This window comes from Martes martes, assembly GCF_963455335.1.
Source record: "Martes martes genome assembly, chromosome: 2".
NCBI lineage: Eukaryota > Metazoa > Chordata > Mammalia > Carnivora > Mustelidae > Martes > Martes martes.
Window position 1 is genome coordinate 126073857 of NC_137889.1, and position 24246 is coordinate 126098102.

At 42.8% G+C, this 24246-nt stretch overlaps 1 protein-coding gene across 2 annotated transcripts in view; it reads left to right on the forward strand.

Annotated features, from left to right (window-relative positions):
• Nucleotides 1-15505: 15505 nt before the first annotated feature.
• The window catches only part of JADE1 (jade family PHD finger 1), a 59118-nt gene continuing 50377 nt past the window's right edge, over nt 15506-24246 (forward strand). Inside the window, exon 1 of one of the 2 annotated variants that reach the window (XM_080796115.1) lies at nt 15506-15690. The gene's annotated coding sequence lies outside the window, so the exon portion shown is untranslated. Of the gene's footprint in view, nt 15691-15957; nt 16114-24246 lie in introns of those variants that run through there. The other variant, XM_080796116.1, reaches the window with a different exon arrangement.

The window sequence follows — 24246 nt, forward strand, 5'->3', positions numbered from 1 at the left end:
CAGGCTTCCTGCTGAGCAGGGAGCCCAGTGTGGGGCTGGATCCCAGGGCTCTGGGATCATAACCTGAGGTGAATGCAGACGCTTAAGGACTGAGCCACCCAGGTGACCCTAAGCATCTGTCTTTAGCTCAGGTCATGATCCTGAGGTCCTGCAATATTGGGGAGTCTGCTTCTCCCTCCGCCTGCTCATGAGCTCTCTCTTTCAAATAAATAAATCTTTAAAAGCAAAGAAACAAAAAGATGAGATTTATATCTTGGTACAATGAATGGTATATAATGTGTGAGTAGATAAATAAATATCCTTTTCTGTATTCTTTTCCCTTAAACATTAGCTATTAGAGTAAGAATGCTTCGATTGCAGAATTCTCACTTGAGCAAGGTTTTTATATAACATTATTCATATTCTTGGCCTTGGATGCCAATTAAGTCTCTCAAGTCTAAAATTGCTTTGTTTGCTTTTTAAAGAAATCTGCCCACCTTACAGACCTACAAGTTAACTAACCAGCCTGTTTTGTTTTGTTTTGTTTTTTCTCCCAGAGGACTTTGCTCTGTTGGTTTCCTGCCAGCTCTTACTTTCAAATTGAAATAGTTCAAGTTTCTCTGTTTCTAGAACATAGAATTCATTATGCCTGGATTTTTGCCAACAATGTCCCTCTCATGTTTTTAAAACTAAGATGAATGTTACAGAATGACCTAGTGGGCTTGACCCTCAAGTGGAAGTCAGTCGTTGATCTATTAGATGCCTGCGTGGTTGATCTGCTCTGGGGAGCAGGGCTGCTAGGGCAGTGGGATTCTGGGAGGATGGGAAGGGCATCCAGGGTGAAGCCTAGGAACTGGGGTGGAGAAATATGTGCAAGAGATTAAGTAAGATTTGGCTGATATGAGGCAAGGCTTAGATTCTTTCTCTGTCCTTAGGGCTCTGGCGGGTCTCTGCCATAAAAAGGGTATAGTCATTCATTCCTATTGGCCATTTGGGGAGAACACAGAAAGCCAGGTGACAGAGAGTATTTATAAAGGGCTCTGGGAAGAACCACTCTAGGTTTGTTTTGTTTTGTTTTGTTTTTCGATTTTCAATGCTCTTTGCTTTTCCTACCTATGCAACCCTGCTTATATTGTATCTACCACTACTGAAAAGGTACAGAACAGAAGTTTTAGGAATGTATACATCAGCATAATCATACAGCCAAATGAATTTTTCATTTGTGCGACCCTATTGAATTACATAAAGAAATTCCTTTGCTTTTTAGGTTACTTTCTAGGAATGTGTAAGAGTCTAAATTTTTTTCTCTTCTGGGTGCCTGGGTAGCTCCTTCGTTAAGTGTCTGCATTCAGCTCAGGTCATGATCTCAGGGTCTTGGGATCAAGTCCCACACTGGGCTCCCTGCTCTGCGGGAAGCCTGCTTTTCCCTCTCCCATCCCCCCTGCTTGTGTTTCCTCTCTTGCTATCTCTCTCTCTGTCAAATAAATAAATAAAATATGTTAAAAAAATAATTTTTTTCTCTTCTAATTGGTTACATAGTTTTTAACTTTGACTTTTACTTTTGGGATAATTGTAGATTGACATACAGGTTTAAGAAATAATGCTAAGAGTGTGCCTGGGTGGCTCAGTCGTTAAGTGTCTGCCTTCAGCTCAAGTCATGATCCCAGCATCCTGGGATCCAGCTCCCTGCTCAGCGGGAACCTTGCTTTTCCCACTCCCACTTCCCCTGCTTGTATCCCCTCTCTCGCTGTCTGTCTCTCTGTGTCAAAAAAAAAAAAAAAAAAAAAAAAAAAAGAATGCTCAGAGATCTTGGGTACCCTTTACCCAGTTTCTCCCAATCATAACATTATGCAAAACTATGGTATAGTATCATTGTGCAATGCATTTATCTACAATATCATTAACATTGATATAATCAAGATATATAACATTTCCTTTTTTATTTTTTATTTTTCTTTAAGATTTTTATTTGTTTATTTGACAGAGAGAGAGATCACAAGTAGGCAGAGAGGCAGGCAGAGAGAGGGAGAAACAGGCTCCCCGCTGAGCAGAGAGCCGGATCCACTGAGCCACCCAGGTGCCCCTCCTTTTTAATTTTTATTATTTTTTATTTTTTATTTTTTTTTAAAGATTTTATTTATTTGAGACACAGAGAGAGAGAGAGACAGTGAGAGCGAGAAAGAGAGAGAGAGAGAGAGCGAGCACAAGTAGAGGGAGTGGCAGGCAGAGAGAGAAGCCGGTTTCCCGTCAAACAAGGAGCCCAATGTGGGACTTGACCCCAGGACCCTGGGACCATGACCTGAGCTGGAGGCAGCCACTTAACCAACTGAGCCACCCAGGCACCCCAATGTATAACATTCCCATCACCAGAAGGATCTTTCATATTACACTTTTATACTCACATATCCCTCCCTTCTTCCCTGACCCTTTCACTATCCCTTGTTAGCTGCTAATCTACTCCATTTTTGTAATTTTGTCATTTCAAGAATGTATAGAAATGGAACCATATGGTCTATAACTTTCGGGTATTGGTTTTTTAAGCTTAGCAAAAATACCTGGAGATTTGTGTATGTTATCAATGGTTCCTTTTGTTTGCTTGTTTAGTTGTTTAATTGGAGAGTACTCTTTTATAGTATCTATATACTATAATTTGCTTACTGTTCACTCATTGAAGGATATCTGGGTTGTTTCCAGTTTGGGGCAGTTATAAGTAAAGATGCTATGAACATCTGTGTAAAGGCTTTTATGTGAACGTAAGTTTTCATTTCTCTAAGACAAATGCCTAAGAGTGCCATTGCTGGGTCTTGTGGTAGTTGCATGTTTAGTTTTATAAGAACCTGCCAAACTCTTTTCAAGAGGGAGCAGAGCAGTTTACATCCCCACCAGCAATGTATGTGTGATCCAATTTCTCCACATCTTCGCCGGCATTATATGTTGCCACTATTTTTTATTTTGGTTATTCTGAAACAAGTGTTGTGATATAGCATTGTGGTTTAAATCTGCATTATTTTCCTGATGACTAATGATGTTGAACAACTTTTCATGTGCTTTTTTGCCATCTGTATATCCTCTTTAGGAAATATGGTCATGGTTTTTGCCTGCTTTCTAATTGAATTGTCAGATTTTTTAAAAAATATATTTATTTATTTCTTTTAGTTGTTGAGTTTTAAGTGTTCTCCATATATTCTGGATTCTAGTTCTTTGTTGGGTATGTGGTTTGCAAATATTTTCTCTCAGTCTGTAGCTTGACTTTTTATCCTTTTCACAGGTCTTTCAGGGAAAAAAATAATTTTGAGAAATCCAGTATATTACATTTTCTTTTATGGTCTGTGCTATTGGTGTCAAGCGTATGAACTCTTTGGCTACCCCTAGATCCTAAAGATTTTATCATATTTTTTTCTAAAAGTTTTACACTTTACAGTTAAGTCCTTAGTCACATATTTACATAGCTATAGATGCCTGCTGTCTGAAATAAGCCTTAGTACTTGCAGTTCTTTCTGTTCTAATTTTCTTTCTCAAGTATCTATTGACTCAAGTCACTGATACCAAGTCATGGATACAACTTCTGATAAAGCACATGATTCAGACTTTGTAATGAGTCCGTTGAGTGATGTACTTGAAAGTATGAACTTGGGAGCCAGACTGTTTGAGTTCAGATCCTGGTACCACCTCTCCCAAACTTCGTGATCTTTTTCAAGTTACTTAATGTAACTTGAATGTCAATTTTTCAGTCCATTAACACCTGGATGAAAATAATAATAATACCTATGTCTAAGGATTGTTGTGAGAAATAAATTAAGTATTACATGTAAAAATGCTTAGCTCAGTGCCTGACACATACACAGAGGACATTCCATAACTGTTGGTTTCCCTCCTTCCCACACTCAATGCAGATTCTCTAGGCACTTTCCCCAACTCAGAGTCTCCTTCCCCCACCCTCCATTTCTTCCTCTCTGCCTCTCTTTCCTGGTCCTAATATTCTCCTTCATTTATGAAATCTTCTCAATCTCCTTTGACATTTGAAAGATTTTTCTGTCTCCAAACTATCATAGTACTCATATATGTGGTCAGGTTAGCGTTATTGTTTCATGGGCATAATATGCCTACATATACATAACATTATGTACATATCTTCTAGAGAACAAGCCCCTCACCCTCCTCCATGGAATATAGCTCTATGCTGGGCAAGTGGCAAGTCATCAACAAGTCCCCAATACACTGATAGAGCGCATCTCAATTACAGCAGGTTTTGTGCAAAGCAACTTGGCAAAATGAATCCAAAGTCTTAAACACTTTGACCTAGTAATTTACTTTTTTCAGAATTTATCCAAAGAATGTTCAGATATAGGAACAAAAATTTATACATAGGAATATTTCTCATACCCTTATCTGTAAAAGTAAGGGCTTAGAAAGACATAAAGATATAGCAATAAAAAATCAGGAATCATGCAAATTCTATTTATATGATAGAATATTATACTATTAATAAGATTCCATTTTCCTAATCATGGATGATACAGCTATAAGGATATTCACTAAAGCACTTTTTACACTAGAAAAAAAATAGAAATAAATTAGAAGGCCAACTATATGGATAAATTAACTTTAAAAGTCACAAAACAGAATTAAAGTTTGATCCCATTTGCTTAAAAAAAATATGTATGTACATATAGATATACAACCATACAAAAGACAGGAAAAATATAAACCAAAATTTTAGTGGTGATTGTCTTTGAGTAAAAGCTTTTTGGTAATTTTAGTTTAATTTGGCTTCTTTAAAGCATAATATTTATATTTTTAGCACAAGAAAATAACAATGAAAGTTATCATCTATTTTTAAAATAGTGTTTTGGAGACTGTTTATTACATGAATATAATCTTCATTCATCCATCACATTCAAAACATTTATTAAGTGCCTACCAACTGCGAGGCCCTTCTAGGAACACAATGGAGAACACAACTGACAAAATCCTTGAATCACAAAAAAATTACAGAATAGTAAGAGAAATGATCATACAGCAATAGTCTTGAATATCATGGGAAATTAGATAAGGGTGGGGGTTAAAGAGGTAGAATAAGCCTTTTTTGTGGAATTTGAGGGAGATGGAGCCAAAAAAAGTGGACAGATAGCGAAGAATGATCCAAGCTTAGGGATAGAGATTTTCAAAGTTATCTCAAGATATCATTAAAGAAATATGAAGGCCATGAGTGTGGGAGAAGGGTTTGGAAGGAAAAGTAGCAAAAGTAAGTAGGAATTGGAACATGAAGGACCTGACAGACTGTGTTGGTGACATGTTCTATCCTTAAGAATAAATAGGGAAAAAATGGCAATTAAAGGTTCTAAATGGAAATGGCATGATCATATTTTTTGCTTTAAAAAGATCACACTGATTACTGGGTAGGAAATGAATTAAAGGGAGACAGGACTGCAGGCAAAGAGACCAGTTAAGTGGTGGTTTAAGTCAATGAGATGGTAATAGTAGCTGTGGGGATGAAGAAATGAGACCTGATGGAGAAGTGATTTGGGGATAAATTGGATTGGTGGTGTTGGTGGAGAGGGTGTTCTTGGGGAGTAAGAGTTTCCTCCGCCCTTTGAGGTCCTTCTAGATGGACTAAGAATCAAATTGAAATGAGCCAGATTAACAGGAGAAAATAAAATTGAAAAGTATGGGGAATCCATGGAAACATGAAGTTCCAAAGACAGTGAGACAACATGCTGTTTATATGAGCTAAGGGGAGTGGTAGGGATCTGAGGATACAAAGTGGAGAAAAACCATTAGCAGGAAGGTGAAAAGAGATGTCTGGAAAACAAAGGTTGCCCTATTATGCAGAAAGTTTCTTAGGTAAAGAGGAATCTCTGTTAATAGCTCTTTTCCTGATACTGGCTGGCAGCTGAGTGGGGAGGTAAAGAGCTTTTCCTAAGCCAGCTCAGTTTCAAAAGCTTTTAACTCAAAATAAAGTTCGTGCCAAAGGGGCACATCTTGGGGCAGCCTGCCCTTGGCCCCCACTGTGTCAAAGAAGAGTAGGAGTAAAGGACGATGTTTTGGCTCCTGACTTGGCTTTTGTGGATGGTGGTACCACTAAATGAGACAGATATGGGACAGATGAGGAAGTACCAACTGGGAGGGAAAATGAATTCACTTTGGGATATGTTGAGTTTAAGCTGCCAATGGAGTGTTCAGGAAACCACTGGAGACACAAGTGTGAAGGTCAGGTGTGAAAGTGGCTGTATAGACATGTGTTTTGAGGGGTGTAATGAGAGTAGATAAGATCACCAAGAGATATATGTATGGTGAGAAGAGAAGACGGCTTGGGACAGAACCCTAAGGAAACACGTGGGACGGAACCCTAAGGAAAACAAACATTTGAGAGGCTGAAAATGAGAAAAAAAAAATGGACTCAAACCTGGTCTGGGACAGAAATTTTTTTGTGTGATGTAATTTACAACTCCTTCTGGGAAGCAATTAGCATTCCTGATAAAGTGCGTGAACAGTTTTCTGACAGACTTTAATAAGACTGAGAACTCCTTCTGGGAAGCTAGGGTTACCCATCCAGCTGATTGACTAGCCTAATAATCTTTAACCAGATGTTCTTTTTTTTTTTTTGTATCCATTCTAAACGGTTAATGGTTAGTGAACCATTCTTTTTTTCTTATAAAATGTCTCAACCAAAATTATTCCTTTAGTTGAATTTTTCAAAAAGCTTCTTCTCATATACTCAAAAACAATTTGTCCAAGGCATTTCTTTTACAGAAAAGAAAGAGGAACCTGCAAAAGAATGAGAAGAGGCTAGAGAAGTAGGAGAGGAACCAAAAGACTGCTGGTGTCATGGAAGCCAGATGAAAGCATTTGAAGAAACAGGACACGCCTGGGCAAGAGTGTCAACTGTTAGGGCAAGGTCAGGTAAAACAAGGATGCGAAATTGCCACTGGAATTAATAATAAGAATGTCAGTGGTGATCTTGGCAAGAGCAGTTTCACTGGGGTGATTGGGGGCATCAGTCTGATATCAGCGGGCTCAAGAGTATGTGTAGACCATTCTTTCAAAAATGTGACTATGAAGAGGAAGGAATAGGAAAAGAGTTTTTGAGAGTTTTTTGTTAGTTTTTGTTTTGTTTTGTGGAGATATTAACTATATTTAAACATACTTGGGAAGAAGTCAATAACCAGGGCAGTAGAGGTACCTGTGAGAGAAGGGCTAACCTTGAGTTAGAGAACAGAGAAAGTGGGTCAGGCTCCAGGGATTCTGAGTCCAGGTAGAGGGAAGATCCTCTCTCCCACTGTGACTGGAAAGAAGGGAGAAGACAGGCCTGCAGGGAAGACTATCTGCAAGTTTGGTGGTAGAAAGTCAAAGACTTTCCTGTCCAAGGGCCTGTTACTTCTGTGATGTAGGAAATTAGAAGCTCCGCTCAAAGTGCCAAGGTAGGTCGCAGGTAGACTAAGAATGGGAAGACTAAGTTCTGAGGAAGATTTCAAGGAGAATGGGAGATTGAACTGACTGGGGGAAATGGGGCGTGATTTCAGGACATTGTGGAAGTGGAGGATAATGAATACATTGTGAAACCAATCAGCACAAGTCTGTGATTTTCTTGAGTAGTGCTTAGAAGTCTGGACTTAGGCATGAGGTAGGCTAAAACATTTCAACTAATCTGGACTGTCCTCAATGAAACCATAGAAGCATTGCAGCTTCCTTTGCCCATCCTTTAAATGTGACACCACAGTTTTGAGCCTAGTCTCTCTTTTTTTCTTACTCTGTGGACCCTTCCAATTAATCTCATCTACTTCAAGTCTGGAGTTAATCTCTCTATGCTGATAACTCCTAAACCAATACTTGCCACTGTCAGTGCCTGGGGCAGGCTGCCGCAAGACAGGCCACTTTGAAATGAACATTATTTTTGAGTTAAAAGTAACCAAAACCCAGCAAATGCAGAAAAGCGCTCTTCTTGGTCCTGCCTAAATTTACATCAGAGAGGAGAGCCTGTACCAGGAAGAGAGCTATTAATAGAGACTCCCCCTTACCTAAGAAACTTATCTGCATCACAGGGCAACCTTTGTTTTTCAAGACATCTCCTTTCACCTTCCTGCTAATGGCCCTCCTCCCCTTTGGGGCTTCAGACCCTCTCCCTTTCCTTAGCTCTCGGAAGCTTCAGGTTGCCTAATCGTCGTTGGAATTTCGTTTCTGTGTGGACTCCCTGTACATATGCCTATTCAATTTTATTTTCTCTCTGTTTCCTATCAATTTGATTCTAAGTCCAGCTGGAAGGACCATAATACAGTGGAAGTTCTTCCTCCCCAACACAACCCAGCCCTTCTTCAGAGCACCAGACTCCTGGGCCCATCTGCCTTCTGAGTATCTTTAGTCAGCGTCTCCTCAAACTCAAGCATTTCGTCTACTCTGAGAATGAATGTGAGCTCCAGGAGGGCAAGGCTTTATTTGTCTTTTTCACCACTGCATGCCCTGAGCTCAGTGTTCAGTGAATGTCTGTTAAAATAAATGAAAGAATCCACTCAGTTCTCCAAGCCCGAGACCTGGGAGTCATCTTTTACTCCAATTTCTCCTTCACCTCTGACATCCAATGCACCAAGTCGTATCCAAAACTAGATATGTCTTATGGCAGGGGGAAAAAAGTGAATTATCAAACAGTTTTAACACAGAAAATTTGTGTTTGCTCTGCCTCCTTTTCTTGGCTTCATTAACACTGGAACTAAACTAGTGGGAGGGCACCTCCCTCCCTGCTTCCTCTCCCTATCTGCACCCAGCCCTCTCAGTCTTTGAGAAAAGCAAGCCCGTTTTTCATTTGCTAATGATTTGGGCTCAGGTTATAATGGGCCATTGAGGTATATTGTGGAAGTAAAGAGGAAAACAGAGCTTTTTTGGAGAGGGATAAGGACCTCGTGGGGTGGCGACAGAGAAGTGAGGGAGGAGGGGCCTGGGATGGGATCCAAGCTTGTGCGAGAAGGGGGGCTGAGAAAGACCCTGCCAGGGGCGCGAGTCCTCCCAGCCACGTTGGAGGAAACGGCTGTTTAATCGCCTGGGTCCGTGAGGCTTGAGCCACTGCTCTGTGCATAGGTTCAGGGCTTGGACCCCTCTGCACTGGGCCTTTACCCAGTTCACTGCCCAGCAGGACCTTCATTTGGTTCCCCTGGAAGGTGCTCTCTCTGCAGACAACTGCATCTATCTAGGGGGTGCCTCTTGAGAGACCCCAGGGAGCTTGTAAGGTATAGAGACATCCCCTTGGCAACTAATTAGTTGGGAGAAGGAGTTCCCACACCCTTCCCTGAAGGGGTGCTGGACTGGGTGAGCTGGAGACCTCCGAAGAGCGGGGACATTGTTAACAATGCCTCCATCATGAGCTGATCTGTCTGCTTGTCTCTCTTCTATGATCAATAACTGTAGGCCAAGCCTAGTTCATCTCTCACCTGGTAACTGCAGAAACCTCCTAACTAGCCTCCCTACCTCCTATCTTACTCCCACCCCATCCATCCTGCACACGGAAGTCAGAGGTTTTGTTAGAAAGAAAGACAAAGGAAGGGGGAGGTAGGAAGGAAGGAGGGAAGGAAGGAAGGGGAAAGAAGCAGCACCATACTTCACAATAGTTGACCCCCTCCTCCTCACCTGCCTAACAGCTGTACTCGTTCAGGTTTCAGCTTTAGGGTCACTTATTCTGAGAAGTCTTCCCTGAGCACCCTCTTCCCAGGACATACACACAAGATTAGATGTCTAGGTATATACTTCCCCCCAACCCTGCAGTTTTTTGTGATTACTTGTTTATATTTTTTAACTAACTTGAAAATAGGCCTACTTGTCACCTTCTCTCCAGCGTCCATCCCTCTGCTTTGAGTACGGTGGGTAGGAGTAAGATCTACACTAGTGGTTCTCAAACTTGAGCATGGATCAGAATTACTTGGAGGGTTTGTTAAAACACACGTTGCTGGATCCCCCTTACTGATTCAGTAGGTCTGGCATGGGACTGGAAATTATGCATCTCCAGTAAGTATCAGGTACAGCTGCTGGGGCTGGTTGGAGATCACATTTTGAGTTACCAGTCTGGTCCTAGAAAGAAGAGAGGCCAGAGGGGTAGGTAGATTGGAGTGACTTTTCAGATAAAAAGAAAGGATGAGTGAGAACTATACATTTTGCACATCTCAGAAGTGGTGGCTAAAATGGGAGATATTTGAATTTGATATTAAACTTTCCAAGAGTTGACAAAGTCCAGGGAGTAACTATGAGAATGCATGGTTGAAGTGGCTTGTAGATAAAAGTATGGTATGGAGGCAAAGCCCTGAAAATTTTAAAAAATAAAAAAATAAAATTTTTTTACTTGAAAAAGTACAATATTGAAATTAAAAGAAAAAGGTGTAAGTGAAAAGAAAGATTGTAAAATGGAATGTGTGACATCATTCCAATTTTATTAAAAATGTCTAGAAAAAATACTGAAAATGCATGGCAGTGTTTATAATAGTTATCCCATTGGGTGAGTTATATTGCCTTTGTAAATTTTCAAAATTCTCTCAATAATAATAATTCTTCAAAATTATCATATTTTCCTTTCATCATTAGAGCAAAGCTTTTGTTATTTTGAACCTCTCCAGTCTTAGACATTTCCATTTGGTCGGATTAAGTTATATCCCTTCTTAACCCCCTCTTGGACTTGTTTCTCATTGACAACTTGTGCTAAAAGTATGAAAAACAACAAAATGGAAACAATGAAAATAAACAAGCAAGATGAAAGGAAAAGAAAGAAAGAAAAAAAAAATAACGTGGTTGTTACTGACACCCACAAGAAAGTATGTCAGATGTTGGCCTTCAATCATTCCATATATTCGAAGGTTGTAACCACCTACCTGGAGGGATAACCAGGCCATTCGGGACTGGTGACCTCATTGACTGGTCAGACAGGGTACTCTAGTCCTAATCTCTTACTCATCGCCTCCTGTTTCTCATGGGATTCAAGCATGTGCTAAGTATGGTTTCCAACTTTACTCTTCTTATTCAGAATTATACCTCCTTATCTTTCTTTGAACTGGATCCTTTCCCACCCAAATAATACCATTTTTTAAAGTAAACAAAAAGTTATTCTTTTCTATCATTCAGTATTAAAATTATTATTGTTTTTTAAGGATTTTATTTATTTATCTGACAGAGAGAGAGAGAGAGACGAAGAGAGCACAAGCAGGGGGAGCAGCAGAGGGAGAGGGAGAAGCAGACTCCCCGCTGAGCAAGGAGCCCAATGCAAGGCTCCAACCCAGGACACTGGGATCATGGCCTGAGCTGAAGGCAGCTGCTTAACTAGCTGAGCCACCCAGGCCCCCCTAAAATTATTTTCTTAAAGATGGCTTAACAACCTAAACCCTCTTCATAATAAGGTTTATTTGGGGTATAAATTCAAAATTCCAAACAAGTAAAGTTCAAATATACTTTTAGAACACAACCCATTTTATCCAGGATAGCCCTTGTGCAATTAAAAAATTCTCTCTATATGTCATAATGTATACCAACTAGCAGTGGTATTTGCCAGTAAGAATTTTTTGTTCATTTCTCTAAAGGAATGAGATATATAGCAGTTTCAACATATGCATTTACTTCTTTTTAATTGTGAACAATTCTGTGGGCACCTGGCTGGCTCAGTTGGTAGAACATGCAACTCTTGATTTCAGGGTCATGAGTTCAAGCCCCATGTTGGATGTGGAGCCTATTTAAAAACAAAACAAAACAAAACATAAAACAACTATTAATTATGAATAATTCTGAATCTCTTATCAAGACCTTATAATTCTTTACCTACAAAGATGTACATACAAATGAAATGATTAAGTAAACATTCATAGGTTTAATCATGTATGGTTTTGAACTCAGAAATATGAGTATAAAGTTCCAAATATTTATTTCATAAAAATCCATTTTTACGGAAGAAAATAATTGAACAGTGTGACTACAGCAGAATGTAAGAGATACATAGAATTATAACTTCCATCACAAACATGGTCAGATCAGGCCAGATGAGATCAGGAAAGACTAGAATTTTTTTTTTTTAAGATTTTATTTATTTATTTGACAGAGAAGGACTCAGTGAGAGAGGAAACACAACAGGGGAAGTGGGAAAGGGAGAAGCAGGCTTTCCACTGAGCAGGGAGCCCAATGCAGGGCTTGTTCCCAGGACCCAGGGATCATGACCCCAGCGGAAGGCAGAAGCCCAGCAACTGAGTCACCCAGGCGCCCTGGAAGACTAGAATCCTGATATTTCAACCACACTAATCACTTTGTGGCTCTTTTCTTAAATGTCATTTCATCTCTGGCAATAAAGTGTGAATTAACAGAACTGTTCTAAAGACTAGGAGATGGGGTGCCTGGGTGGTTCAGTGGGTTGAGCCTCTGCCTTTGGCTCAGGTCATGATCTTGGGGTCCTGGGATTGAGCCCCAAGTCAAGCTCTCTGCTCAGCAAGAACCCTGCTTCTACCCCCCCACCCCCACCCCTGCCTGCTTGTGATCTCTCTCTGTGGGTCAAACAAATAAAGTCTTTAAAAAAATAGCAATAATAGGGGCGCCTGGGTGGCTCAGTGGGTTAAAGCCTCTGCCTTCGGCTCAGGTCATGATCCCAGGGTCTTGGGATAGAGCCCCATGTCGGGCTCTCTGCTCAGCAGGGAGACTGCTTCCCCCCCTCTCTCTGCCTGCTTGTGATCTCTGTCTCTCAAATAAATAAATAAAATCTTTAAAAAAAATAGCAATAATAAAGACTAGGAGATGGTGATCCTGAGTGATTGGGCAAGGTAAGACAGTAAGTGACAGAATGGAAGAGAAAGTAGTTTTTCTAATTGCCACCTTAGTACTTCTTATTCTACATTGTGTTACCTGTGCAGCTGCAAGGCAAACCTTGTCATTGCCTCTCCTATTTTAAAAATAGCTTGTATAAAAGTTTCCTTCGTGGTCTGATGGCAAAATGCCTATCTTATTTTTTAAATGTCAGCTGTTGGGGTGCCTGGGTGGCTCAGTCGGTTAAGCAGCTGCCTTTGGCTCAGGTCATGATCCCAAGGTCCTGGGGTCAAGCCCTTGTCTACTCCCTGCTTGGTGGGGAGCCTGCTTCTCCCTCTCCCTCTGCCTGCCACTCCCTCCGCTTGTGCTCCCTCTATCTCTTAGAATAAATGAATGGGATCTTTAAAAAAAAAATGACAACTGCTGATCATCAATGACAAAATGTTTTTACATGTTCCTTAGGACTCAAGTTGTCCTTCATTTATTCAAATAATCACCACTTTCTAAGTTAGGTAAGAACAATCAGAAGTCACTGAATGTTAAAGAAGAAGAGGCACCAGATACCATCTGTCAGTCATCTCACTGGAGAAACTAAGACCCAAAAGCCTTGTCAGAGTCACAGTGTGAGTTGGTGGGAGTCTCCTGACTTCTAGTCCAGGGTTATTTATAACACATCACACTGCCTCAGTGCATCAGTATTTTGATGTCATGGCATAATTGAGAGAATATTCTTGGGACCATCAGTCCTGGTCAATCTGTCAGCTAGGGGAGTCTGTGTGCCATTCTACCTCTTTATTTTTCTCATCAGCTTATTCAATACACTTTCATTTTGTTGCCTGGTGTTTTGGGAATGGGATAGTCAGAAAAAACAAGTAAAACATTAAATAGCAAATGTGTGAAATTTTTTTAATATAAGCTAATTTTTTTTTAAAGATTTTATTATTTGACACAAAAGAGAGACAGCTAGAGAGGGAACACAACCAGGGGAAGTAGGAGAGGGAGAAGCAGGCTTCCCACTGAGCTAGGGAGCCCCATGCACTCTGGATCCCAGGGCAGATGCCCAAGGACAGAGCCACTCAGGTGCTCCATTTTGAGGGTTTGTTTGTTTGTTTGTTTGTTTGTTTTTTTGAGAATATGTGCAGGAAGTCTGGCTGGAATTTAGAAAAGTTGCAAAAAAATTGGTTGAAGACCAAGAAAGAGATATGGAATAAATGACCCAGGGAACTGATAACCTCCTACTGCCCAGGGCCTCTGCTGGGTACTTTTATGGAGCTTTCTCATTCCTCTTAACAACCCTTTAGGTTAGGGGCTGTTAACCTCATTTTATTACTCATGAAGCAACTGAGGGTCCAAGAAGTTCTATACTTTACCCCACAGCCATACAAGTTGGTCAACTGGTAGAGCTAGATCCAATGTGGTCCGTCTGGCTATGAAGCCTGTGTTCTCGTACTTCTGCAGGAGAGTATGTGTAAGGTGAACCAAGGAAGGTAACAACAACTGCAGTGTAACCTAGTGATAGTAATAATGACAGCATAGTGCTTTAAGTCTGTGATCTCTGAACATGATTAAATGAGCCTATAGAATAGGACTGACAGGGTGTCTCTGTACTTTTCCTCAGTGAAACAGGAGAGGAAGATATGAGATTTAATACTTGAGATTTCTTTTGGCTTCCTTGTTTTCTGAAAAAGTATGGAAAGGCTCAATTAGTTTTGTTTTGCAACATTTATCAGATTATGTTCATTTTTTTTTCTTATTGTGTTCTTGATGTAGGTGGATAGGTTGGTGTGTGATTGTATGAAATCAAACCTGGTATCTTCAGAAGAATTCTTCCAGCAGATAAGCATGCCTTTAGGTTCAATATCCAATTTTGTAATTAGTGACCACTGTTCACATTTACTAAATGGGAGTTTTTATCTGCACCAAGGTCTTTTTCCTTTTGAAGCTAAATGACATATACACACTCATTTCTTTTATGTTAACCTCCGCATGAATAAGCAAATTTGTATTCTGTGGAAAATCGGTTATTTTTACACTTAAATAACTTCCAAATAAACCTCTGACGACTAATTTTATGTTAGTCTGCAATTCCAGTTTAAGCTTTCCTCTCCATTTTCGTATCTGGAAGGCAATGTCCAGTTCTGTAATCCTGTGAAATATAAAGCTGGTGTCCATTTATAAATAATCACTCTCTTCTAATGAATTAATCCTCAATTGCAATTATCAGTTCGATATAAACTTGGGTAAAGATACAGTCCGTCTCCAAAACTGGATTCTCTGTATTTAAAAATGTCATTGTAATTCTCAACTCCCTAGAACTGTTACTACAAAAGAACTATTTATTTGGCCGTTCAGCCTAAAAATAAAACCTTTCACCCAGATTACACACTTTTAATAGTCACATTGGTATCTAAACAATTTTAAACGAATTTGAAAGAATCCATTTCTAGATGCAATGAGATTAGATAAGAGTTGGAACTGGGGCAGTTTGAAGAGGGTGATCTGAGAGCCCACCTCCCTGCTTGGAGACACCTCAAGAATTTCTAGACTCACAAGGGAGGTGAGGGAAGAGATTTTAAAAGCTGAACAGTGCCACTCTTTGCCAGCTCCTGCGGACGAAGGCCCAGCCGGCTGCGGCGAGGACCGCGAAGAGTTAACAAGGGACGGAGCCCCCCGCGCCGCGGACTCCCGGCGCGCTCCCTCCGCCCTCGTGTCCCCACCCTCTCGTTTTGGCAAGGGATTAAAGTGCTCCCCCCTGTGGCAGCAGTGACCCAGAAATGAGTTTGATTCACATAGCCCTTCCTCCATAACAAGCCAAACGCCCGTCCGAGAGTGCCTCCCTGCGCGAGTGCCGAGTGTGAGCGCGCCGGCGAGAGCAGGGGCCCGCCCGGCGCGGCCAGAACTCATGCAGCGCGGCGCGAGCGGCGTGGAGCCCAGCGCCTCCGCCGAACCCTTCCGCAGCAGGTACGCGCGCGGGCCGCGGGGGGCGCGCGGGGGGGGGGCGCGCCGCGCCTGTGCCCGCGCGTGTCCGCGTGTGGGTCCGTGTGCGCGTCCCGGTACCGCGGCGGCGGCGGCGGCGGCAGTGGCAGCGGCGGCGGCTGCAGGACGAGCCGAGAGGCTCAGCCATATTTGATGGTTTTGTTGCTTTGCTCGGGAGTTCTCGGGAGTAATTTAGTGCCGAAGGTCGCTGCCTAGTGGAAATAATATAGTACGTCATTAATATGGCGCCAAAAGATTGGGTTCTCGATATGTAGCGAGGAGGGAGGGCAGGCAGCCGCCGAGCGCAGCGTTACTATCCCACCAGTAACTTGGGCATTGCTGGGGCGGGGGCCAGAGGAGGAGGAGGAGATGATTTTTGGATCCTGAGAATTGATCTGTGTTGGATCAGTAAGTTTAATTATGATTAATTTTCAATTTTGGGGGGCTGAAGACTTAGAGCTTTTTTCTTCTTTCGGATTTGCGAAGAACATGCGGTTTTCAGGTGAATCACCATTTAAACGCGTTTGGGAACAGAAGCCCAGTTTAGTTGGCTTTAGTTGATACAATTTTTTAAAAAGCCAAAGCGCATTAGGCTGCATGAAAGTGGAAAGCATAGTAGCAACTTGGTAGACAGATGGCAATGGCAGAACGCAGGTCCGCGTACATATATGAATCCAGAGTGTGTGTGACCGTGGTGGCGGGGGGACGACTATATTTGTCCAAACATAGGTGTGTGTGTCTGTGTGTGTAGGTCCATCTCTGTAGGGTGGCCGCAGCAGCCCTGGCTCTTGTCACCGCGTCACCACATGTCCAAAATATTCTTTGCATCAATTCAAGGGCAGTGAGCAGGGGGTGTAGGGACAGCTTGGCAATTAGATTCTTCCAAATTGGGTTTCCAATAATCAGATCTTACTTAAAGCGAGACTGTAAAGTGTAAAACCCTTCATCGGTGAAATTAGGAAGGAGTTGCATTCGTAGAGCAAAGTACCGATTAACCATGAACTTAAAAACGGATTGCAAATTGCAACCTTTGGCACCATCTGCAAATTGTGGGGGTGGGGTCGCTTGGGCTTCCCTGCCTTAAATGAACGTGCAGTGTGTACCCCGGGACTGCAAGTTGCAAAGCCCTTCAGTGCACGTGTCTGGTGCCTGTGAGTGTGTGTTTGTGAGTTGGGGGCTGTTGTTTAGTAGCCAGCAGGCTTTCCGGATTGTTGGCGCTGGCTTGCAAATGCGGGAGAGGGATGGAATGTGGAATGTTGACCAGGGAACCGAATCCTGTCGGAACGGTCCCATTTGCTGGAGAAATTCGATCCCTTCCACCTCCTTCCCGCTCCCCCCCGCCCGCCTGCGGGCAGGAGGCGGGGCCGAGGACGCGGCTGCTGCTCAAAGTGGCGGAGCGCGGCGGCGGGAGGCAGGTGCACGGCACCCGCCAGTGGGGGTGTCTCAACTTCCGCGGGCGTTTAAATAGCAGGCTCTCTCCCCTCCCACCGGTAATAGGTGACTTGGCGGCCGAGGGCGGCGGGGGGAAGGGGACGGGGGAGACCTGGGAGCGAGCCTCCGTGGCACGTGGGCAGGTGCTGGGTGGCCCCGGGGCCAACTTTTGTAGCCCGCCTCTGGCGTTGGAGGAGAGGCGGCTCCATGTGGAAATGGGGGCGGGCGGCGGCCGAGGCGCTGCTTTCTTGGCCGCGGCCGGAGCGTCACCTAACGGTCCCAGAGGCGCTGCCGCGGGGCCCGGGGTGGGGGGCTTCGGGGGCGGGGACGCCCGGCCCGCCGCGCCCGCGCCGCGGGAGCCCCGCACAAAGCCTGCGGCGCGGGGGCGTCCGCCGCGCCCCCGCCTAGGGAACGGCCCGAAGCCCGTCGCCGTCCCCGTGCCGATTCCGGCGGGCGGCCGCAGGCGTTTGTTTGTTGGTTCCGCGCCGCCTTCCTTGCCGGATGGCTTCCTGTGACAGAGGTGATACACAGTTTCCAGAACTGTCTGGGGGCGGGAGCGAGAGCGGGAGCCGAGCCCGCTCGGGGCTGCTCGCCGCCGCCGCCTCTCCCATCTCACAGCCGTTTCTCGCCGGCGCGCCCGCCCCAGCTCAAAGGTGCCGCCCGGGAGGGACTCGGGGAGGGGGACGGCGCGGCCGTTTCCAGCGGCGCAAGTGGCTTCTGGACGCGAGGGAGCGTTTGATTTGCAACTGGGGCCGAGCGGATTGGTGCAGCTGGCGGCGGCGGGGCGGGAGGAGCGGCGGCGGCGGCGGCGGGGGGTGGCCACTTTCAAATGGAGAGGGCGGCGGCGAGGACGCCGCTGCGGAGGGAGCGGGGCTTGGTTGCGCCACGAGAAGGTGTCATCACTGCACCGGGGCTAATTCCGGCGGAGGTGCCGGGAGTTACTTTCCCCTCCTTCCGCGCTGTTGTTTCTGTCGCCTCGGGAAGAGGAGGAGGAGAGGCAGGGAGGGAGGGAGGGGGCGGCGCCGCGCGGAGCCGCGGCCCTGCGCACACCCTGGCGGGAGGCGGGAGCCGAGCCGTGGAAGCGTTCTCTGGTGCGGGGCGGTGGCCCGGCTCCCCCCACCTCCGACCCCCCCCCCGGGATTTCCCCTTCTCCAGCCTTCTTCCCCACGGCGCACCCTGCACTCCTCCCTCCCACGCGGGCTTGGCGACCCAGGGTCCTCCACCCCCGCCTCTCGCTCCGGTTCTCCCCCACTCCAACCCCTCCCCCCCACCCGCCGGGCTCCGGGCTTCCCGACCCTGGGCTCCCCCTCTCGGGCGCGCGGGGGCGGCCGCAGCCCCGGCGCCCGGTGAATGCAGCGAGCAAACAAAAAAGCGGGCGATTTAAACGTGCCTTCGAAACCCGTTAGGAATGCGTCGTCACCCGAAGACCGTTTAAAAGCTGCTGTGGCTGGCTTTCTAGTAACGAGGAGACCGGCGCCCCACCTCGCTTCGGCGGGGGCGAGGGTCCGCCGTCCTTCGTGTAGTCCGTCCAAGAGGGAATTGAAATTTTCTTTTCGTAAAACGATAGCTTCAGTTGAATGACACAACAGCAACATTTTTAGAAAAGTGGGAGAAAATCTGAGGTTTCCATTAATAAGGAATGCTTAGGGGCTTATTTCCCAAATATTTTTATTAGGTGAACTATTTTTCCGTTTCAGGAAACCCACTGTGAAAGAAAGCCTTGCTCTTTAGTTACTTGTAGTTCAAGGCTTTCATTATCTTTCAAAGCTGATGAGCTATTTCTATAGTTCTAAGGTACAGGGAAATTATCACGCTGAAAGCTGGTTTAATAGTGGTCCACAATGGTTAGAGATTACTACAGGAAGTTGCATTTTGATCAGATCACAGCTGATCAAGATTTAATCACTTCTAGGTAAAGGAAGAGTTCTATATAACCATACTTTGACAGATTTAATACTTTAGGTACAGTAATTGTAGTAAAGTGGGTAACACATGTTGGGAGAGATAGAGGGTATTTTAGGGGTGACACTTAATAACAAAGATCTGCAACCCGGAATTTTATTGCTTTTATCCCAAATATTTTGGTGTCATTTAATGTCACTTTTAAATTAGATGACTTCCTGATTGGTATTTTGCTTTTCTTAAGTTTGTGTATTTTTATATTTGTATATGAATTGGCATCTTTGATGTCTGCAACAAGTAAAATTTTCAATTATGTGTTCATTTTCCCCATATCTCCCTTCATTTTTATACTAGCCAGACAAAAGGGAGTTGCCTGATAGGCTGTAGACCTTGAACTTGATTCCATCTTAAGATCAAGATCGGAGGCTGCTTTTTTGTAAGAAAAGTTGGATGGGCTGCCTCAGAAATGTTAACTATGACAAAGCTAGGTGTATGTTCATTTAAAAGGAGAAAAAAAAGTCTATCTTATTAGTTCTTCTTTCCTCCCTTAACAGGTTTTGGCCTATAGTGAGCGGTTTAGTCTTATTAGTTACTAAGGTTGAAAGAATAGCTGTAAGGAGAAAACCGAAAAATGGTAAGTGTGCTTGAGAATGAGAGGAGGGGGAAAAAACTCTTAGGAGTTTAAGGAAATGTTACATTTTAAAGGGACTGTTGCTTAGGTCAGAGGCTTGGGGGGAAAGATTAGCTAAACACTTGGAGAACTTGGAATAAAAGCAGATCTGCATGTGAATTATCTATACTAGGCATTTAATAAATACAGATTTTTTACTTTTAGGAGCCCTTAGTGACTTAAAGTATTATTACAGAGGTGGTGTTACATGTGTATTGTTGGAAATCAGAAAATACAGAGAAGCAAATATAATAACACATTTCTACTATCCAGAGATCACCACTGTATCATTTTATAGATGACTGTTTATGCTTATATATATAGTCTTAAATCAAAATGAGATCATACTATACATACAGTTCTATAAAGATTTTTTTTCCTCTCCCTTGTCTGCCAGCTTGGTAAATTTTCATCTCATCTATTACTGGGATATATTCAGATATCCTCAGTTGGCCCTGAAATATAATGGCAGCTTTGTCTAAATTAATACTGTCCAGCTGAGGATCAATTATTGCATCTGGTGATTATTTCCCATACGTAGATTTTAATCTGTAGTTACTTTTTGACAGAACATCTGACATTGCGGAATCAAGCCTTTGGAATTAATCATGACTGGATTTTTAAAAAGTTAAAAATGAAAATCGCATATTATTGTAACTTGGGATTACATTTGGAAATTACTTGCTTGAAAAATACTTTAAAGAAATTTGCTTGACGTTTTTATCTGGAGTCTTGTTGGGAAAAGAATTATCAACTGTTTGTTTCAATGCTGAAGTGGTGGAACAGCAAACATCAAGATCTCAAACTGATCATGTCCTGTATCTACGATTTGTGAGGAGTAGGAAAAAGGCATATGAATCTCAGTTTGCTTACTTCCTGTTGTGAAGCTCTTGGCTTCTTTGGCATTGTGGGACACCCATTATACCATTGCAGTTAACAGCCTGTCAGAATATACATTGTAAAGCCAGTTTCCCCACAAAGTTAATAAAATAGACATCTTGGCCAGTACATTTTGCTTTTTATTTGGGTTGGCATCAAAAAGTTTGGCTCAGTTGTTCAGTTATACCAGTATTAAAGTTCTTTCCTCCCCTCCTGGTAAGTTAAAACATTGGTATCACATTCAACAATACATTAAAATTTCTTAATTTTTATTTATTTATTTATAAACATTTTATTTATTTATTTGACAGAGATCACAAGTAGGCAGAGAGGCGAGAGAGAGAGAGAGAGAGAGAGAGAGAGAGAGAGAAGCAGGGTCCCTGCTGAGCAGAGATGGGGCTCCATCCCAGGACCCTGGGATCATGACCTGAGCCTAAGGCAGAGGCTTTAACCCACTGAGCCACCCAGGCGCCCCTAAATTTTTTTTAAAATCTTAAAGGGTGGCTTTGTTTGGAGTTGTTAGCTCTTAGTATCAGAAGCCTGGTAGGAAACTTAATAGGAAGAGTATTTTAATTCCCGAGACAAGTTATTTCCTTGAAAGTATTCCTGTTCAGTCTGTTTTCTCCATTTTCAAGATCTTGCAGTAGCTTATGTGATTCATTATTTAAAATTTGGACAATTATTACATTATTTGTAGTGTATGATATTTAGAAAGTTTGAGATTGATTTGAGAGCTTATTGTCATTTGCCTGGCATACTTACATAAAAGTATTGGTCTGTGATCTTGAGGGGTGTTAGGTTTTGTTGTTTTTGCATTTGGTGGAGTAAGTTCCCTGCATTCCTTAAATATGCCAGGGTGGCCTTAGAGAGCCTTTTTACCTTTGAGTGGAAGTGGCATCTTGTCTGTAGGTTTAGCTTAGGGTCAAGTATCCTCTGAGTCCGGACAAAATCTAGTCTAAGAGGATATTGCTCCTGACTCTGGTGATGTTATTGTGGCCTTCTCTGGCCTAGGTGTTGAACGATTACTAATAATGTCTTTCCTCACCTGAAAGCGACAAAAATATTGCCAGACATGGAATGGAAAACTTAGTTGTTGGGCAGTTGCCATTCTGTAGTAACTGGACCAATGGTGTATGATGTGCAGTTAACAAATGTTTAGGATCAAACTTGATTACTCTAAAACCAGTCCAGTATTTACTTTTTGCTTTTGGTTCTCCAGGTTGAATCAAAACATAATTAGGTGATTGAGGATTGTTGAAGTTCATTTTTAAAACCTTGGGTTTTTTTGGGCTTGTTTGTGGAAGGAAGTAAGCCACAATATTCTCTTGTTGTAAAAGCACTCAAAATTGGCAGTGGTATATATATGTATATGTAGTATTGATTAATGTTTGCACAGGAGATTTTATGAAATCTCCTGACAGCTTCTAAGACCGTTTCTTAGAACTGATTTTAAATGACGATTTCAGTGGTGGGAGTCCAAACTGAAGAGTAAAATGAGTTTTGTTTTGTTTTTTTCTTTACTCCTTACTCCAGAGTAAGGAGCAAGTATTAGCAAGGGTAACAAGTTGCTGGAATTGGAATGGAGGTGTATGGTTGGCTTTTGTTTAACACAAGGTACGCTAAACTTTATTTAAGATTTTTTCTTGATTACTCATGGTCATCTTTACAGGTATCAGTTATTTCAGTGTTGAAATATAATGGTGCATTTAAGATATAGAGGCTGAGTACTGGTGGCTTGTAACTTCTTTAAAGTCAAGCGTACTTGAAATCTGAGGCCTGTGGAACTTCTCCCTGGAAAAATCGAGTTGCATTGAAATTTGTGTGTCATTTCAGGGATTTGCAGGATACTTTTAAATGTATTGTTGGAATTCCATTTTACTGTTTAAATTCTGGTGATTTCTTTTTATGATTTCTCTCTGATACTTTCATATCCTTGTTAACCATGTATTCTGAAAATGCCTGTCTAGAACAGTCTTTTTTTCCTTATTGGTTATTGGCTTAAAATTTAAGTAAGAAATGTGTTAGAAGTTTTTATAGTTTATTTTTTATTAAAGATTTTATTTATTTATTTGACAGACAGATCACAAGCAGGCAGAGAGGCAGGCGGAGAGAAAGGAAGGGAAGCAGGCTCCCTGCCGAGCAGGGAGCCTGATGCCGAGGCTGGATCCCAGGATCCTGGGATCATGACCTGAGCCCAAGGCAGAGGCTTTAACCCACTGAGCCACCCAGGCGCCCCAGAAGTTTTTGTAATTTAGTGTGCATGGGTCCAAGTAGGAGTCTTCAGGGGTATGAGAAAAAAATCACAGGTTTCTAGACATGGTCTTTAATTTGCTTAGAGCATCCCCATCTCTCTTCTCCCCTTTTGAGTCTTCCCTGTTCTAGTTAAAAACTTCCTGAGGAATGAGTGTGTCTGATCCTTAACTTTGTAAGCTTTAAGGCACTTGTTTGCCCAGGACCTGGTCATTGATTTACATTTCACTAAACATACATGATGCTTGTTTATAAACATAGTACCAGTATGTTGATTTGTAGCAGAGATCAGTACACTCTTTGCAGAGGGCCAGACAGTAATTATTTTAGGCTTTGTGGGCCTGATTGTCTCATAAAACTGTTTAACTCTGCTTTTCTAAGTATGAAAGCAGTCTCAGTGGACAAAAAAAATTAATGAATGAACATGGCTGTGTTCCAATACAGCTTTATTTGTGGATAGTAAAATTTTGAATTTTTCTTAATGTATCATGAGATGTTCTTTTGACCCCCCCCTTTGACCTCCCCCACTTAAATATGTAAAAACCGTTTTTAGTTCTGGGGCTGGACAAAAATAAGCTGTGAAATTCTGATTTATATTGAGACTCACCATTACCTGGTCACCACATTGTTCCTGTTGGGGCTAAGTTACCTTTCTGTTAGGAACCTGAAATAAGCTGAAATCACAAAAAACAAACAAAAAAAACAAGTTGGTTTGATAAATACAGAGGGAGTTTGCTAGTCTGAGGACTGTGGTTCTTAATTGTTTCGTTCTTAGATCCCGCTTGAGGACAGAATTTATACCATGGGCCTTTGTGTACCTGGGAAAGCACACTTAGGTAGTCATACCCTCCCAAGGGACCCTGGCCAAGAAGCACCATGTAAGGGAATATGGATTATAGACTGGAGTTCCCTGCAGAGGGAGATTACCTGTTTCCAGGTAGGATGTGTGTGTCTTCCGGCTACTCCGAAGCTAATGCCTGCTGCTCAGAGGACTCATACCCCCTGTGATTAGTGTTCAGGAAACTACCAGCGCACTCTTCTTCCAGCTCTACCTTTTGTGTGCTCCACCAGGCAGAATGACATTTACAACTGTCTTCATATCAGCTTGCCAGGAAACCATGTTTCAGTTTCTAAGTTAACAGACTGTTTTTCATTGATTATACTTTCGTTGTCTGCTCCCTGATAATATATAGTATGCGGCCTTAATCTTTTAGATAGCATCTTTCTAAATCACAGTCGGTGTCCAGGAGGGGAGAAGCCTGTGGTGTAGGCACTTGGGAGGTGGCTGGCACTGGAATGCCCACTCACCTTGGGAACTGGTCTTTTGTTTGGAGATTGGCTATGTTCTAGATCCGTGTGTCTTTGCTCATGCTGCTTAACCTCTCCAGAATTCAATGTATTAATCTTTA